The following is a 5,418-nucleotide window of genomic DNA, read 5'->3' as shown; positions in this document are numbered from 1 at the left end:
CATTTATCTTCAGTCGACTTGACTACTGTAACAGCGTCCTTACAGGGCTCCCTAAGAAATCCATCAGACAGCTGCAGCTGATTCAGAACGCTGCTGCTCGAGTCCTCACTAAGACCAAAAAGGTGGATCACATCACTCCAGTTCTGAGGTCTACATTGGCTTCCTGTATGTCAAGGAATTGATTTCAAAATCCTGCTGTGAGTTTATAAAGCACTAAATGGTTTGGGGCCAAAATACATTTCTGATCTTCTGCTTCGTTACGAACCATCCAGACCTCTCAGGTCGTCTGGGGCAGGTCTGCTTTCTGTCCCCAGAGTCAAAACTAAACAAGGAGAAGCAGCGTTCAGTTATTATGCTCCGTATATCTGGAACAAACTCCCAAATAACTGCAGGTCTGCTGAAACAGTCAGTTCTTTTAAATTAAGACTGAAGACTTTTCTTTATACCATTGCTTTCAATTAAATATTTAAGATTTTTCTTTTTACTGATAACTTACACTGCACTGTAACTTTTACTGTCCTGTTTTCTTTTTCTTTGTTTTTAGCTTTTTATTATTTTCCATTCCATTAACTCTTTTAACCCTGATTGTAACACTGTAATTTTTATTATATTTTATGTTGCTTTTAAACTTTTACATATTTCCCTGTTGCTTTTATGTTTTATGTAAAGCACTTTGAATTATCTTGTTGTGAAATTGTGCTATACAAAAAAACTTGCCTTGCATTGCCTATGCTTACTGGTTTAATTCTTTAATTTTTTTCTGGAAATTATAACAATGATCTTCTGTACTCCATAGATAGCTAGCCGATACACACAGACTAAACTACTTACTCAAATGCCTTTTGTTATAGATGGTTAAGGTAAAGTTGGTTAGATTTGTTTGGAGCATGGCAGCCCTTACGACATGTGGACCGCTATGTTGAATAAAATACCATGTTCCTGACTTCCAAACTATTTTTAGTCTTAGGTAAAAGAAGATTTTATTATTTATTAAATATATCATATCTTGTGGCGTTTAAACCAAAAATGTCTATGGACACATCTGCAGGCAGCCTTGTCAGTGTGGCAGCTGTGGAGCCATGTTAGCGCCCCCCTTGTGAGTTTTGGGAAGGTGGTGAAAAAGTTAGTTTCGAGCTCTAAATTTCTTCAGTGACAATTGTCTGTTGCAAAAATGTTTCTCCCATCCTGAGTGACAGCTAATCTAAAACCATTACTGACTAGGGGTAAATACTGTATATTATTTTTAATGTAGAGAATAATGCAGTTGAGCGGCGTCACACGACTGTACCCCACTCTCCATTAAACACCAGTCATGTTCTGAAATCTGCAGTACAACCCAATGTATTTTTCTATTTCATTCATTAAAAAATTTCCATCTAAAACAACATGTTAGTGGCTCAGATAATAATAATAATCTTTATTTGTAATGCACTTTACATTAGAAACAAATCTCAAAGTGCTACAGTTCAGATCATAAAAGCAAGGTAAAAAACATAAATATAACCATGTATCTGATTGTACTCTACATGGAATAATGGAATTATACATGACATTTCTTTGTTTTGATATCGTCGTCAGCCATTAAAAAAGCCATATCAGTCGACCACTATTCTGAGGATGTATCGTGGACATGGCGAATGAGTGTGGGTGGCCACCCTTAACATTGTGCCAAAAATCACAAACTAACGCTTATCAAAGTAGCAAGAAAATTGAATGCCTGTAAAAAAACATGAACCAAGTGTGTTGACAGACATCAACAAACATTGTAGCAGGGAGCATCATCTGAAGTCCAGGCTATTTCACTGCGTGTCTAAAAGAAAGATCAGGACAGACATTTTATCACTTTCTTGTCCGTCAAAGGGCGACATTTCACACATTTCAAGATCATAATTTCCCTATTTCGTAAGTGTGAACCGTATCCCAAATGATATTATTTTATTATATATTTACTTAAGCAATCTCTCACTATCTGTGAACATTTTGTGAATTAGAAGCCTATACATGTGTGCTTATGTAGCTGCTAAAATGCAACGTAGGCACGGTCATAGAGGCAAGATCCGACAAAGTAATATTTTATTACCTCAGGAACATTTATGTAAGTTACTTGTGGTGCCATGAGAAAACAAGCACAATCAATCAGTGTCCTTGTTGCAACAGCCATCGTGAATCAGTACAAACAGTATATTTAATTAAACACAACAGCCTAACAACAACCAGTCGAGTCAGAATTTCAGTTTTGCTTTCAGTTTATTGCTTCCTAGGGAGCCATATATGTATTTGCACTGGTCACATAAAAAATTGATTCATTGCGATGTCTTCTCTTCTGACCATGAGATTGCATCCAGATGCCTCACCTCACAAACTATTTGGCATCCACCTTAAAAATGACACAGACAGTCTGTACCCACACGGGGTCTCTGGGGGTCTGAACACCGGCCTCCTGTTGCTTCCCCCTCTGTACCCATATTGACCTAAGACACGTAGCCTCCATATAGACTTGGGCACACACCCACCCTGACACCACAACACTCTACACTCCCATTCTTTCATCCTCAGTTCATCTTGCAAAGTACTGATTGAAGGAGCAAAACCAGACTAAACACACTGAAGGATCTTTCAGAAGACCCCAGAATAGCTCATAAAAGGCACGTTGTGTGACTTACATATTTCTCTTTTCACTATAAACAGAGCTTCTGTGGCTTTTGACAACTCTCCATCCTCCACCCGTCTCCCATTCCGCTTTTGTCTTCTCCATAAATCAATATCTGTCTGGGGGTGTGGGGCTGCTGATTGTTTTTACAGAGCGTTGCTGTGTAATTTGGCTAAATGGTACTTGCACCCAGTTTACTTTGAGATGGTAAACAGTCTGGCTGGTAAAAAGGGAGTGTGCTGATAGTCGTAAAGCATACAATCAGCTATAATTGGTATTGTGGACCGTGGACATATTTGATTACTTACCTGGGAGATAGGCATGATGGCAGGTTTGTAATAATAAGTACTATTTTGGTTAAATTATACAATATGGATTGCGTTCATACCATCCCGTTCTACCTGACATGTCTGACTCCATCTTTGTATCACACACTGTATAATCATATCAGAATGAGAGACAAAAATGAACAGGGCCTTTGGCTACTTAGATTCTCATGGGCATTTTTAAAGAGCCCAATAAAGTTTACATAAAAAAGTTTACAATGTGTTAAAGCTGCCACTGTTGTCAGTGGGATTTAAGTTGTTAAAATTAAAGAATTAAAGGCTCCTTCTCTTCAGCTGGTGAAGCACTTAAACTCGCCATATGATGATAGAAATGTACAGGTTTTAATCAAAAGGCAGATTTATAGTCTACTATAGTCTACTTTGTAGTTTTGTGTTTTTAACAAAAACAAAAAAAATTTAAAAGTTATATAAATGTTATCCAGCATGGTGTTCTCTTTAGTTTGCTTTGCAATATTGCAAATGTAAACATGAGCATGTAAACACTAGCAGCAAAACTTTCTGATATGCAAGTGGGGCTTATCATGAAGAACCAGGACCATTTTTATGAGCCTGTAATGGTGGAGCTTGCTGACATTTATTTATGTATCTGCCCTAAACACCTTTTTGTTTTATGCGTGTTTATTTAATTCTCAATTTCCTTTGGTTGGATGCAGGTATCTCTTTTAATGAATGTCTCAAAACAACAGCAGGTCTCATACTTCATCATCCACGTTTTTTCAAGAAATGTTAAAAATGGAGACGCTTGGCAGAGGTCTCATGCTGCCAAGTAGCAAATTACACAGAAGGGGGTCTTGTTTCAGGCTTCGTGCATTTCCTGCATAAAATGTATCTTGCTCACACACAGAGCCCACAGAATGATTTGTTCCCTGAGGTCCCATAATGAAATCTAAAATTTAATAAAAGACTGGACTTACTCACACACTCACAACCATGGTCAATTGCATCCATGCCTAGTTGAACGTTTCCTCAGTGTACTTGTGTATTCTAGTACTTTTCCACTAATGTCTGACTCACAGTTGCCCTGTGCCTGAACCCGGATACCCCCCATTCCTCAGCCATCTACTGTAAACACAGTTTGAGAAATTTACAGTGAGTTAATCATGTGGTAGATTGTATATATCACACACACATTGTTGGCCTGCTACATATTTTTGGATCAACAAGTTGCACTGCATTCTACATAGATGGCTCACTCCTCAGTATATGTTGATTTAAACTAAATTTCATTGTTTATTTAGCACACCGTCTCTGTTTCAACTGTTGAACAAGAAGAACAATAAATCATTTGATATTCTTTACTTTTTTCTGCAAGAAATCCCTTGAAAACCTACAATTAATTGATCCTACTACCCTGCCTGCGTAGCTGAAGCCAGATATTGCTTATTTGTTTGTTCCATAGGCCTCCATTGTATCAAAAACTATTTAATACTCATCAGTGAGCTACATCTTTGCATTGTGTGACATGTTGCATCATTTTCAGTCAGCAAAATAGTCCCAATCATGTAGTAACTGTTAAAGGCCTAATGAGCACACCAAATGTGTGTTAATGTACAGCTGAAAATAGTTCCCCACAAAAGTACTAATTTCTCCCTTTTAACTGACTAGGGTTCAATTTCAATATATATATAATTTCAATTTCAATTTTATTTATATAGCGCCAAATCACAACAACAGTTATCTCACAGCGCTTTTCATAAAAGAGCAGGTCTAGACCGTACTCTGTGATGATATTTACAGAAGCCCAACAGTTCCCACCAAGAGCAAGCACTAGGCGACAGAGGCAAGGAAAAACTTCCTTTTAAGAGGCAGAAACCTCGAGCAGAACCATGGCTCAGGGTGGGCGGCCATCTGCCTCGACCGGTTGGGGTGGGTGAGAGAGAGAGAGAGAGAGAGAGAGAGAGGAGGGAGGCAGCCTACACAATATACACACAGAGGTACAGACAGTGAAGGTAATGTTACTATAAACTAAATGAAAAATGGTACAGATATGTATAATAGTGTTAATGGTAACCATCGTAATGTTAATGATTATAATAACAATAATAACAATAAGACTAGCAACAATAGTCGTTGCAGCAGAGGGTGTCGAGCAGGAACACAAGGGCAGCAGGAGACCCGCAGCCACAGATCCAGACTCCACAGCTCCAGAGCCAGAAAACCTGCAGGAAGTGATAGGAGAGAGGAGAGAGACGAGAAAGCACAAGACTACCAGAAAGGGGAGAAGTTGTGTTAGTAACATGCAATAATGGGATAAGGTTGCATACAGAGGGAGAGAAAGTAGAGGAGAGAGGAGCTCAGTGCATCATGGGAAATCCCCCGGCAGTCTAGGCCTATAGCAGCATAACTAAGGGATGGTTCAGGACTACCTGAGCCAGCCCTAACTATAAGCTTTATCAAAGAGGAAAGTCTTAAGCCTATTCT

This window comes from Micropterus dolomieu, linkage group LG01, assembly GCF_021292245.1.
Source record: "Micropterus dolomieu isolate WLL.071019.BEF.003 ecotype Adirondacks linkage group LG01, ASM2129224v1, whole genome shotgun sequence".
NCBI classification, from domain to species: Eukaryota; Metazoa; Chordata; class Actinopteri; order Centrarchiformes; family Centrarchidae; genus Micropterus; species Micropterus dolomieu.
The sequence above is the reverse complement of the archived record's forward strand: the minus strand, read 5'-3'. Positions refer to the sequence as shown.